Source organism: Rhinatrema bivittatum, chromosome 8, assembly GCF_901001135.1.
Source record: "Rhinatrema bivittatum chromosome 8, aRhiBiv1.1, whole genome shotgun sequence".
Classification (NCBI taxonomy): domain Eukaryota; kingdom Metazoa; phylum Chordata; class Amphibia; order Gymnophiona; family Rhinatrematidae; genus Rhinatrema; species Rhinatrema bivittatum.
Window position 1 is genome coordinate 82,615,761 of NC_042622.1, and position 14,493 is coordinate 82,630,253.

Consider the following 14,493-nt stretch of genomic DNA (forward strand, 5'->3'; position numbering starts at 1 on the left):
CCGCAGACTTGCTGTTTCCCTGCGGCCCGGAGGCCGCCCATCAGGTCTCTCTTCGCCGCAGCAGGAGCCGCAGACTTCGCCCTGCCTTCTTCGCAGCCGAAGCCGTTACCGACGTCTTCTCCATCTTCGCGACCAGAGGCCGCAAGCCCCGGTCTTGCCTGGCAGCTGGAGCCGCCCCCGGGGCTTCCTGCAGTGGCTGGAACCGCTGCTGTCATTGGGGCCTTCGTTCAGGCCCAGCCCTGCTTCCTGCGCACAGATGTCGGTGCAGGACCAGGCCCCGCCCTGCTTCCTTCCTCCTAGGCGCGTGGCCGCGCCTCTCTTTAGAATTTAAAGGGCCCACGGCCGGATATGCCCTGGGCCCCACCTATGGACTATTTCCTGCTTGAGCTCAATAAAAGGGCTGGTCTTGCCATTGTTCCTTGCCTTGCATCAGAGTTATTTCACTCTGGAGGCTCCTGCCTGCCAGAGCTCCGTCAGGTCTTCTTCGTGGAGCTCCTCATCGTCTCATCTTCATGTCATGTCATGTCATGTCATGTCTTGATTGCCTGAGGTCCCCGTCCAGGTGTCCTGGTGTCTCGTCTTTGGACGTCCCGCTTCCTTATGTTCCTGGTTCCTTGGTGTCCTGCTCCTGTGTCTTCAGCGCTCCTGAGCCTTCTGGTCCTGTCAGGCCTTGGTCCCTCGGATGACATCTTTCCTGAGTGTGGAGTGGCCTGCAGGTGGAATTTGTTCCTGTGCTCCTGAGCCATCTTGTCCTGCCAGCCTTTGTGGAGCTCCGGATGACAAATGGCTCCGTCGTCGAAGTTCTGCCTCGGCTGGATTCTTCCCTGCGCTCGTCCCACTCTCTGTGTGGTCCGTGACCAGCCTCCTCGGGCTGTGTAGGGCGCGCAGTGGGACAGGGTGGTCCGCGACCAGCCCATTGGGTCCGCCCGTGAAGGTGGGCTGAGTAGGGCACCCTGAGAGACAGTGCCAATGTCCTCCTGCCCAGCTTCTCATCTCGTCTGGACTTCATCAAGTTCCTTGTCTCTGATGCCGTTGCATCGACCCTGGTCCGTGATGTCTTTGCATCAGCCCTGGTGTCATGTCTTCAACAGTCCTGGTGTCATGTCTTCAACAGCCCTGGTGTCATGTCTTCAAAAACCTTGGTGTCATGTCTTCATGTCAAGGCCTCCGTCTGCCCTCATCCTCAGGCCGGCCTGCTGCTCCATGCTGATCCAAGTGGCAGGTCCGAAAGGGCTCGGACCGGTCGGAGGACCGTTCCCCTACCAACATCATCTTGTTGTTGGCGCTGGGAGCTTGCAGGCATGGCAGAGGGTAAGACCGTAGTCCCGCCATGCTGGAACATGCTGTCAACCCTCGATTCAGTCCTGGATCTATCTGGGGTCGGGCTGAGGCCCAAGGGCATACTAAAACACCCGTTACATAACAGAATGCAAGGCCTTTCGAGGCCGTCTGCAACATAACAATTCTGTTTTTTTACTATGCTCTTGTGGGAGTGAAGGATGGGTTGTTTGCAGTACTGGAACCTCCCAACCCTATTTCTACCACCGTCATGGAATATGACATCAGACTCCTCACTCCTGAAGGAAAAACGTCCAGCTGCCCCCACCCCTTCATTTCCTTGCTGCTAGAGATCCTCTGTGCTAGCCCATGCTTTCTTGAATCCTCCCCTGGGGTTCATTCTATGCATCTACTATCCTTTCCACGAAGGAATACTTTATGATATTGACACTGAGTCTCCTTCCATGGAGGGTCATACCGTGACAATCAGGACCAAGGCAGTAGGTACAAAGACAGTCTGGAACCAGGCAATAGGAGCAATCGAGGCAAAGAGAGCCAAGACTCTGGTAGTGGGTGCAAAGACAGCAGCCATAAGGGTGGACTTCCAAACTCCCAGGTATCGGAATTGCCTGTGGTGGTCAGATATGGGAAAGAGGCTACTGGGAAAGCTGTTTATTGTCAAAGCCCTATTGTGCTATTGAATTTCATGTGCAATAACAGGGAGTTTTTCCTGGAAACATCTGAAGGGCTGCACATTGTCAAACTTAATTTGTTCAATATTGACCCAGCAACAGCCACCTTGATTGTGTCTGAAAGGGAAAATGTCTGTAAGTTACTTCATCTGCTTGTCTCCCCAGAATCTGGGCCAGGTCCTCAGGTCATGCTAACCTGATCATGTGACACAGTGTAATATGGACTCAGAGTATGTCCTACAGGCAAGGGAGAAGCTTCCTCTCCTCCCACAGTCCTTCTGGAGAAGGTGAGATCGGAGGAAGATGGGGGTTCATAATTTGATCCCGTGCTGTAAGGGAAAGGGACTCCATCCTTCAGCTGAGAGGGAGAAAAAGAGTGAAGGGGGGCAACAGTCCAGGATTAGGGAGGTTTGCAGTAGAAGGATCAAATGGTGCTGAGGAGGGGGAGAAGGATGTGGTAAGGAACCATATGGTGCCTCACTCCCCTTCCTGGAATACAAATTATCTGCAACTTTTAAAAGTCAGAGAACTGTTCAACAGGGCTCACTTTAGGGGAATGGAAGTGGTTTATTTTGTTGGCTTTTTCCCCAACATATGAATCACGCGGGTGGGATTTAGGATCGGATCCAGGGAGTTTTATTGACCGCAGAGGAATTTTTCGACAGTGACTATTATTATCAGAGGCAAATACCCAGTGTGACAGAGCCCTGAGGAAGCAATGCGTCTACTACTGCTACCCACAGAGCAGACAGCACGAAAAACCAGAGCCGAGGGGTCTCAGCACTGCACCCTGAGATCCTGTGGCTGTGCTGTGTGTCTGCAAGTAGCAGTGCACCCTCTGGTGTCTAGCAGTCTTCCACAACTGGCAAGGATAAAGCTCAATCCATTGCTTTGCAGATGTCTCCCTCTGCTGGTTGCAAGATTCTCTTCTCTTTTTCTTTTTCATCCTGCTTTGCCAATGGTTGTAATCTCCCAGTGTTGTACACGTTCTCAATCTCATCCAAAAGGTGGTTCTTTAGGGCTCAGACCCTGCACTTGGATCGCAGCATTGCAGAGGGTAATATAGGATCCAGTCACTGCTCCAGTGTATGCCAGAGTCCAAGAACTCTCTTCTATTTCATGGCACTTCCATCCTAATTTTGATGAGAGGCTGTAAAACTGAAAAAGGTGTTTAATGACTAGAAGGGCTTTTTCATAAAGGAGCTTTTCCCATTCTTTGTCTATGGAAAAAGATTTATTGAATAAAGCTCAGAGGGTCAAATAAACTATTTGGTATCTAAGGGAAAAATGTTTAAAACCTCTGGTCACAGTGCTTAACCTGCCTGAGAGAGAGAGACTGTGTGTGGATATGTGTGTGTGGGGGGGGGGGGGGGGGGGGGAGAGAGTTGGTGGAGGAAAGAACTATGTGGATAGGATGGGTTTTATGGAGGTAGAAGGGCTGAATCTGCCAAAGTGGATTTCCAGCCATATTTTCTTAGCACTCAGGCTTTGAGTTACAATAAAGTGAGATGTTTCTGGGGGTGTAACTTGGTCAGGGGAGAAAACTCTGCATGTACATCAAAGTTTAAAGAGCATCAGTGTGTTTCAGACGCTGCTTTAGGTGATTTTACAAAACTCAGCTGCTAGAACTTTGACTGGCAAAAAAAAGAATGACCATATTACAGGGACACTCGCTGAATTACATTGGCTCCCAATCGAACAAAGAATACAATACAAGGCTTTATGTATTATTCATAAACTAATCCACGAGGAAAAAGCTGACTGGCTTAACACTGCACTGCGCGTACATGTCCTGCAAAGAAACCTGAGATCGGCTAATAAGGCTCTACTAACTGTCCCCTCTGTCAAAACAGCACGCCTCACGCAAGTAAGGGAAAGAGCACTATCTCTGCCTGGCCCCGTGCTATGGAACACCATGGCACTCGAAATTAGGCTGCAGAGAAATTTAAAAATATTCAAAACAAATCTGAAAACCTGGCTATTTAAACAAGCTTTTTATAAAGATAAAGAGAAGGAGAAAAACAGCTGATTAACAAGGACGCACCAATATTAAAGTTGTTACATGCAACACACAAATGCATATTAAGGTTAAATACAAACCGCCTAATTTAGTCCCAATATACAAGCTTAACTTACACACATAGATTATTGTATTAAAATGTTACCGTATTATGATGGCACATGATTAAGTTGTAATCTATACCACTCCTTTTATTATTGTGCCTTGCTGTAAACCGTTGTGATGGTTGTCTAACTTAACGACGGTGTAGAAGAATTTTTAAATAAATAAATAAACATGTACACGTGTGCTTTTAGCCATATAACACGCCCATATTCAATGTACATGGGTACTTTGTGTTTAAACAGCGGCTGCATTTGCATGGGTTCAAAAGTCGAGGCATGGAGTGCCCGTTAGTTTTCTACTGACAATTTACCTCATAATCTTAAGGCTAAATTCAGTTTATCATTGCAAAAAGTAGGGGGGGGTGAGTGCTGTCATTTCAAATCAATATATTTTCTACATTTGGGCTGTTGTTTTGTGTCATTTTCCAATGAAATAACAGAACCCCCCCCCCCCCCCAAAAAAAAAAATGTCAGTTTTAGTGTGTGCGGAAACTGAAAAACAAAGTGAAATAAATAAAAAATCCCTGATAAAAACGACATGAAATGAAAGCTTTTGCTATGCACACCCCTAGAAGAAAGACGTTCGGAGGGGCTGGAGAAAGGCGGAAGAAGCAGGAATCAGCGGGTAGGCACAACCCTCCCAGTCCGCCTTCCAGAACGGCAAAGATATGGAAACACTGCCAAAAAAAATAAAAAAAGAGCGCGTGGCATTTCAAAGTATGATTTCGCTAGCAAAGGGAGGGAGGGGCCCTGATCTTTCATGACAGACCAGACGCTGTCTATCTAGACTTCAGGGATAGGCAAGGCCAGTCCTGGCGGGTCCCAAACAGCTCTGCTTTTCAGGATATCCCCAATGAATATGCATGAGATATATTTGCGTACAATAGAGGCAGTTAGCCTAATTTTAAAACAAGCATGCATATGGGCGTGTGAGCAGGTATGTGCTGGAGTTTTAAATCATGCACGCGCTCGCTCATGTATGATTTGAAATATGCCTACCAGGCATAAGTATGCTCCTAATTTTAAGCCATTACTCGAGCAAATGTACTTTGCGTATCTTACTTAGGACTCTTTTTTGGCTTTAACGAGCAGAGGTAAACGGATTTTAAAATGTGCTTGCGCGAAGGACATTCCCAGTTTTCCAATTAATCCGCCAGTTTTCCCAGTCACCCTCAAGGTCACCCAGGCCCCTCTGCTTCTTCTGCATCCTGCACTCCCCCCAGTTGACCCAGGCCCTTCACCCTGTCGTGTTAGGCCTAAAGCATGATTTCAGCAGACTTACTCCTCTCGTCAGGAGCAGCAGTAAATATACGCGGCTAAGAAGCCACTGCACGCTGCAGTCTCTGGTTTTAAAATACAGATTTACACGCTTAACGTTTTGCTCCGCTCCAGAATGCCCAGCCCCACCGTTTCCCCCCCCCCCCTTAAGCTCGCACGCACAGACATATACATGCGTAATTAGCGGCTTTTAAAATCTGCGTTGCTTATGCGTGGCCCACATACGTGGCCGCAACGCTTTTAAAATTTGGCTCAGTGCAAATCACTGGGGATATTCTGAAAATCGGACCTATTTGTGGTATTCCAGGACCGGCGTTGCCTACCCCTGCTTTGCAAGTGAGCTGAACTGAGATACAGAGTAGGGCTAGTGATTTTTCTTTTATATCTTGCAACCTGATTTTCCTCACTTTCCCATATTAATAAAATCCTCTTTCCTTTGTTACTATAATGCCATTTGTCTGTGTTTGCTGTAGAGTATAAGAATCCTAATACGCTGTGTAACTGTGCGTGCACTGATTTCATATGCAATACTTGTTGTAGGTGGGTTTTATGTTATCACTTATTGTTCTATTCTCTCCCCATCCCTGGGAGACCCTTTAGTTGTGTGTCTTGTCCCTAAACACACAGCTGAGAGGTGGAGTTATTCTCGTGGCCCCTCCCACAATAGGGGAGAGGTTTACAGAAACTTTACTCCGGGTCAGAGGTGGAGTAAAAGTTTCAGTGTTTAAGGGAAGAATCATATCCCACATATCTGGCATTCAAATGAAGTTCACTGAGATGCACAAAAAAATGACCTGTTTGGAGACATTACTCCCGAGGAACATGTGGCTGCATGCATGTGCCATGTTTGAATGGGAGGGAGTGAAGGAAAGCAGGTGAGCTTCCTGCCACTCTCATTTCCTCCGACGGTACACGGGAAGGAGAGAGCTGTGGAGAGCGAGTGCTGAGCCAGGGAGATGCAGCCTGCAGCCTAGTAAGTCCTCCCCGAGCATCCCGTCCCTGTGCATCATTAGCTGTGCCTGGGCGTGCCATGAGCCTGCTGCTGTTTTTTGTACCCACCCCTTCCCACGTGTTCCATTTTCCCACGCCACACGCTTTTCAAACTCCCGGTACATTAGCCTATAGCTTGCTGCATATGGGGTTTAAAAAATAATTCATCTGTGCATTAAAACTGCACTGAAATCCAGTGCACAGCTTCTTAACACACAGATTACTGCATCTTCCTCTGATTGAGGAACTAGTTAAGCAGCAGGATGCAGAGGCTGACAGTAAATGGAGTCTGTTCTGGGGTTCCTCAGGACTCAGTGCTAGGACTGGTTCTGTTCAATATCTTTAACAGCAACATTGCTGAGGAACTTCATGTGAAAATCTACAGAATAAACCAGTGTTTTCCTAACGTGTAGACAGATGGACTCAGGACCAGGGGTTTATGCTCCCCTGCCAGCAGATGGAGACGGAGCAAGCTGACTTCAAAGTATATATAGAACTACAGTGACCCCAGCCTGCCAGTATTCTGCCAGCAGATGGTGGACGTGCATCTCTCTATGGGGATTGCTTCGAGCTTTTTAGAAGGAGAAATTTGAAATCTAAATTAAGGAAAAGAAAGTCCTGCTCTCCTGCGGGAGACCTAAAGGTCCCTCCCTCAGATGAGAATTCCTGAGGTGATTTCCGTGGTCCCTCAGAGGTGTGACTTGGTCTGGTAGCTGGTTTTGCTGGCGTGGACTTAGCTGATTGAGCGCCTGAAAGGCAGCGGGCGCAGGAAGCTGAGCACGACAGTGACGGCAATTGCCCTCTTCCCCCCCCCCCCCCCCCCCGCCAGAGACCATCTCTGTGCTCAGCCAGGTAAGGCTGAGCTCCGTTAATTTAAAAAAAAAAAAAAAAAAAAAAAGAAGATATATAGAGAGACTTAATGGGAAGTTTTACTGTGCAGGGCTTCCTTCTCCCACCCAGTGTCCGAGTTCGGTGCGCCATTCCGACATTCATCCTTCTCCATGGGAGGTCAAAGGACGTAAGCAGCTTGGTGGGTTGAGCAGCCTCGGTAGGTAGGCCCCATTCTGAGGCTTTTCACTGTGTTCAGTGTGGTAGGTTGCAACGGCTTTTCGCACGATTTCAGGGGCTGCCCTCTACTGGCTTGTCGGTCTGGCGTGTGCGTCTCACTGTGCATCCAGTTGTGCACCCAGCTTTTGGGTGCACAGTGCAGCCTTGAATTTTGAGCCCCCATGGTGAGAAACGCCTAGTAGTCGCGCGCTTCCATCAGCGCTCAAGTGGCACTGTGTGCTTGAGTTTTTTGTGCGCTCTCATTTTGGTCGCCTGGGTGAGCATCTACATGTGCGCACATAAGTCTTGGCCGCATAATTTTTGGGCGATAGTTGAGTGCATATATCAAAAAGAAAAAGGCATAAAGCAGCTAGGCACACGCCTCTGGCCACTGCTCAGCACATTGTCGGCCATGATAGCGCCTGTGCCTGAGAAGCCTAAACGCCTTATCATTGCACTGCCTGTTCTTTTCGGGCGTCTCCCCTTGAGTGCTCACTGCTTTATGCCAGCACTGTTTGGAGGCTCAGAGTGCCTTGTCTTCCTCTGTTTTTGGCTAAGCCTGGTTCTTCCCAGCCGGATGTGGTCTGGTTGAAGACGTCTCAGGTGGGGCGCCTGACCTTGGCTCTCCCCTAACTGTTCCTCAGCAGGGCAAGGTGGCTCGGTAAGTAGTTCTCAGATGTCTCTCGGTCTGGATGCTTCTGCCGTTTTTCAGTACTGCAGTGGCCCTCGAGTGGCAGCGGGTCTTCTGGATGAGGAACACCCTCCCTCCCCCCACCGGATTGGAGCCGTATAGAACTATGTGACGGTTCTTTCATAGAGATGAACTGCCAGTTCTGTTTTTCCAGACCTTGATGATGCTTGGAGCTCCTGGGGCAGATTCTGTGTCTGAGCCAAGGAGAAATCCTAGTTTGGTTTTCTTGCGTAAAGCCTCTTATTTTTTCGCCGTGATGGAATCCATTCAAGAACTGATTGAGCTTGAGTACAGTGCCCCAGAAGCTATTTCCAAAGGGGCAGATTTTGGAAGGCCTGTACCCTCTGGATTCAGTGGTGAGAGAGCGCTTCTGTTTTCCAAATGTAGATGCACTTGTATGTGCAGTCTCCAAGTGGATAGGCCTTAACGGATGCTCATGTTTGCAAGATTGATACTATCCTTGAGTAGATGTTTGAAGCTGTGGCAGTGACCTTGCATTGCTTCATGTTGTTCCTTAGTGGCTCACTCTTGTTTACATCTTTCCCAGGTGGTTACTGACTCTGGCATAAATCCTAGCACTATTTTGGTACCAGGTGCTGCTTTTTTGGCTGATGCGGGCTGTGCCTTGGTGCACACCTTGTCCAGAGGGATGACTTTGATTGTGGTGACTAGGAGCCAGTTAAGGTTTAGAAATTGATCAGCCGATCAGACCTCCAAGGCTAATCTCACCAAATTGCCTTTTAACAGCTCGCTCTTGTTTGATGAGTTGAAGAACCTGGCCAGTACGTGGAGTGAATCTCCAGTTCCTCCTTATCATGAGAGGTCATGCTGCAGGATCCAGGTGTTTGCGACAGATGAGGTGCAGGCTCAGATTGTGGACCCTCCTTTACCTCCCAATGAAGGTTTGCCAACCCACCTTCGGGAACAAGAGATAGGGGACATCTCTCTCTCTCTTTTATCAGAGGTGGGTCCTGGAGGTAATATGAGAAGGATATGCACTGGAATTTCGCAGTATTCCTCAGGACGTTTTCTTGGTGTCCCTGTGCTACTCCCCTCAGAAGAAGCAGGCAGTAGAGTTCACGCTTCAAAGGCTCCTCAGACTGAGGGCTGTGGTTCCGATGCCCACATCTCAAGAAAGTATGGGGCGATATTCCATTAATTTTGTTGTACCCAAGAAAGAGGGCTCCTTTCGTCCCATCCTGGATCTCAAGAGTGTCAACCATCATTTGAAAGTGACTCATTTTCGCATGGAAACCTTACGTTCTGTGATAATGGCAGTGCAGTCGGGAGAATTTCTGACCTCCCTGCATCTGTCAGAGGCTTACCTTCATATTCCCATCTGATTGGAGCACCAACGCTTTCTACACTTTGCGGTGTTGGGGCACCATTTTTTGTTTCGGGCGCTGCTCTTTGGTCTAGCCACCGCTCCCAGAACATTTTCCAAGGCTATGGTGGTCATAGTGGCAGCCTTGCAAAGAGAAGGGATCCTGGTGCACCCGTATTTGGACAATTGGCTGATTTGAACCGAGTCTCAGGAAGAGAGCCGCCTATTGACACACAAGGTAATCTTATTGAAGGAGCTCGGTTGGGTGGTGAGCCTGACCAAAAGCAATCTTCAAGCCATCCCAGTCGTTGGAGTATTTGGGCGTCTGGTTTTACATGGGGCAGGACAGAGTTTTCCTACTGGAAGTTCGGATTCAGAAACTGATGTTTCAAGTGCATCAGTTGGTGAACACCATGTGCCCAATAGTGTGGTCCTACCTACAAGTACTCAGCTTGATGGCGGTAATCCTGAAAGGGGTGCCTTTTAAAGAAGCATTCACAGCTATGAGCCAATAATAGTTCAATACATCAGAGAATGTTTACCTACCTGATATTCTTTATTTAGGTTTTTCGGCTTCTTTGTGTTTTCTGGCTGTCTCTTGCTTTTAGTAGTTTCAAGTATAGGGAATATAGTCTACGGCATATTAAGTCGCTAAAAGAAAGTTTAGGGTCTTATCATATAAATTGTATTTTCTCCTACTGTTATTTATTTTATTTTATTTAAAATTATTTATTTAATTTTTCTTAGTTTATTTTATTTTAATTTATATTTTAGTTTTATTTTTATGATTTGATTTGTTTTTAATACCATTGTAAACCGTTTTGGTCAATTTTATATTGTTAAAGACAGTATAGAAATGTCTTAAATAAATAAAAATAAATAAAAATAAAATAAATATGCATCCACTTCAGTGCTCTCTGCTTTCTCTTTGCAACCCGCAGTCTCACGACTGTGCAGTTTGGCTCCACTTGTCAGTGGAAGTCTTCTCCTGCTTCAAGGGGTGGTTGCAGGAGGATCATCTGAGGAAGGGAGTTCCCTTGTCCTCTCCGACCTGGTAAGTACTCATGGCAGATGCAAGTCTCCAAGTTTGGGAGGCTCACTGTTTAGAGTTGACGGCCCAAGGGTGTTGGAGTGCCGAAGGGTCCTCCTGGAACATCAAATGCTTGGAAACCTGGGTGGTATGGCTGGCATGCTTGCAGTTCAGCCACAAGCTGCGGGATCAAGCGGTTCACGTGATGTCAGACAACGCAACGATGGTGGCCTGTATCAATCGCCATGGCGGAAACAGGAGCCAGCCAGTGTCACAGGAAATAGACCAGCTTATGGTATGGGCGGAAGGTCATCTGCAGATGATCTCGGCCTCTCACACTGCAGGAAAAGACTACATGGGAGCGAACTTTCTAAGCAGGGAGTCTGGACCCAAGAGAGTGGATGTTGTCAGCCAAAGCGTTTCAACTGATTATGGATTGCTGGGGCCTTCTGTTCCTAGACCTGCTGGTGACTTCTCGCAATGCGAAGGTTCCTCGATTCTACAATCACAGGAAAGATTCATGGTCCCTGGGAATAATCGCTCTCGTACAGCTCTGGCCAGAAGACAAATTGCTTTATGCCTTTCCCCTGTGGTTCTTGCTGGGCAAGATAATTTGCAAGATTGAAGGCCACACGGGACTTAGTATGCCTGGTGGTGCCGGACTGGCCCAGGCATGTTTGGCATGTGGATTTGCAAAGACTCCTGGTGGAGACTCCCCTTCGTCTTCCGCCGCACATGGATCTGATACAGAGGGAACCGGTTCTTCATGAGGATCTGACTTGGTTCTGTCTTACGGTTTCACCCATGAGAGGGTTTGCTTGTTGAAGCGTGTTTATTCTGCTGTGGTGATTGCCACCTTACTTCATGCTCGCAAGTTCTCCAATTCCTTCGCTTATGTGTGGGTTGGAGAGTTTTTGAGGCCTGGTGTGAGGAGCATGGTGTTCTTCCTCATTCAGTTATTATCCCACTCATTCTGGACTTTTTGCAGAATGGATTGAATAGGCCCTTAATTCCTTGAAGGTGCAGGTTGCAGCTCTTACGTGTTTCAGGGACCAGGTGAATGGTGGTTCATTGTCGTTTCATCCTGATGTGATTCATTTTTTGAAGGGAGTGAAGCGTCTCAGGCCTCCCTTGAGGTTACTGGTTCTCTTGTGGAGTCTTAACTTGGTGCTGGATTTTTTGGCAGGCCCTATGCTCCGACCGCTGCGTAGCCTTTCCTTGTTGACTTTGAAAACTGTGATCATGGTGGCTATATGTTCAGCGCATCAAATTTATGAGCTGCAGGACTTGTCTTGCCAGGAGCCGTTCCTTCGGGTGACTCCAGGGGCATTACAGCTGTGTACTGTTCCACCCTTCTTGCCCAAGGTAGACTCGGACTTTCATTTGAATCAGTCCATCTCCTTGCCGTTCCTGGATAAGGTCAGGAATGTGGAGGAGTATCGCCTCTTGCTCTCCTTGGATATCAAGAGACTTGTGTGGTATCTGGAGGTTTCTGAATCTTTTCGAAAGACAGATCGCCTACTTGTTCTCCATGGCAGGAGAAAGTAGGGCGCTCTGGCTTCACAGGCTACATAGCTCGCTAGATTAAGGAGGTAGTCACGGCTGTATATGTGGATGCTGAAAAGCCATTGCCTACTCAGGTTAGGGCTCATGCAGTATAATGGGCGATATCTGCTGAGCTGCGACGTGGTCCTCCTTACTCACTTTTTCCAAGTTCTGCGACATGGTCCTCCTTACATACTTTTTCCAAGTTCTATCATCTGGATGTGCAAGCCCAGGAGGATGCAGCCTTTGCACATGCGGTGTTGACTGGACAGTGGGCAGCCTCCCACCCTGTTGGGGAGTAGCTTTGGTACATCCCACTGGTCCTGAATCCATTTGTCTACACACTAGGAAATGGAGAAATTACTTACCTGATAATTTTGTTTTCCTTAGGTAGACAGATGGATTCAGCTTCCCACCCTTGGCACTTTTTCCCCTTGAACTCTCCACATTCTTCCCCATTCTTTACCTCCCCATGGGTCTGGGAATGGTGTGTATGTTTGGTGGTAGTGACTGGTAGATGTGTAAGTGGTATCGGGAGGTGAGTGGAGAGTTCGTGTGTGTAGGGGATCCCACCCACCCTCCCTCTTCTCCCCTGTGCATGTGGGTATGTGTGCACTTTCTTCCTCTGCACTCCCCATTTCCCCCTCCTTCTCCCCTGTGTGTGTTGTGGGAAGGTGAGAGTGAGGGTATGTGTGTTGGTGGATGGACCTGTTCTCTGTATTCTCCACAAACTCCCCCTCCCCTCTGTGTGCAGGGGCAAGATGATGTGTGTGTGTTTGCTATGGAGCTGTTATGAGTGGTATTAGGGATGAATTGGGTAGGTGTATGTCTGGGGGTGTATGAGTTGGGTGTGCACGTGTGGGCACATTCTTCCCCTCCCAACTTTACCCCACTATCCCTCTCCTCTCCCTGCGTATGTAAGGGGAGGTTTGTATGTATGTGTTATGGGATTGGTGTGAGTGACTGGTGTTTGTTGAGGAATAACTGAAGCTGTGTGTGCATATCAGGGAGTGGCAAGACATGTGGGGAGTGTGTGGGTGGGGGTGCGCATGTTGGGTGAAGTTGGATGGTGGGGGAGTTGGGGGTGTATGTTGGGGGTGGAAGTGCAGTGCATGCATGTGTGCAAGTGCCGAGTAGGGGGTGCACATATGTATCTAGTGGGTGTGTGGGGAGGGGTATATGTGTAGGGGGGAGGGGCACACAGGTGTGGGTGGAGGGTGTATGGGTGCTTGTGTGGGTGAAATGCATGTTTGTGGGGGTTGGGGAGAGTAGGGGTGTATGCATCGGGGACAGTGGAGGCGTCGTGGGGGGGGGGATGTGCACTCTTCTCTCCCTTACTGCCCCTCTCCTTCCTCCATCCTTCTTCCCCTCTCACTCTCCCATGCCCCCCACCCCTTTCCCTCTGCTTCTTCCCCCTGCCCCCTCCCCTTTCCCACTGCTCACATCCCTTTCCCTATCCTCCCCTTTACTGTCCTACAACTTCCCCTTTCACCCTCCTCCACCCACTCTGGCCCGCCCTCGTCCCCTCCCACCTGGCCTCTGACATCATCATCATTTGCTGGGTCCTGGGAACACCCAGCAGCCCTTCTGCTGCATTACTCTTTCTATGCTGCACTGGTGGGGTTCGGGAAACCCCATCAGCTCTTCTTTTTTCGGTGAGCTTTTTTTTCCTGTTGTCCTTTCATTTTGCTGATGGAGCAGGGAAACCCTCATCAGCTGTTCTGTCTCCTCCACGGCTGCTTCCTTTTGGCTGATGGAGCCTGGGAAACTCCAGCAGCCTTTCCTTTGCCTCACTGCCTGCAGCCCCTCCCTCTGCTCCTGGCGAGGTCATTGCGTCGGGCAAGCACGGACGAGACGCAATGATTACCCAGAGCCCTAGTAATCTTGTAATATATAAAGAGAGAAATTTATGGCAGTGGCAATTTTATTTTTATATACCAATTTTCAAATGCAATTCAAATGGTGTAAATATAAAATAATATAAACAGCAACAAAAATACCAAATTATGTAAGCATGATAAACTCTGCGGATGCCGAGCACAAGCAAGCTGAAGAGGACAGTCTCAGAAAATGATGAAAAGAATGGTCACAATATATTTCAGTTCAAAACAAAAGCTGTTCCTCTTCCCTTGAGAGAGTTATGAGACCTTGGTCCGGCAGCTATGATATTGATGTATAAGTCAAATTATTCAATCGGGTGACATGATCGAGATGCTCCTGAAGAAGCCTTTTTTACGAAACACTGGCCTTTGTCGAGCTGTGATCATTGTTACTCCTTAATCTTTTTTTTACGTGCAAGTAAAATTTTTTGAAAAAAAGAGACTTTCACAGTACGCAAATGATGTAGTGGACCGGGTGGCCCATTTACATAGGGGCACGCCATCAGGCTTGCTGATGCGTGTATTATATTAGGCTCTAACCATCTGGTATATTAGAGTCCAATTTGATATTTGCTATTGTTTGATTTTTGCCTTGTTTGGTGTTTTTGATGTCA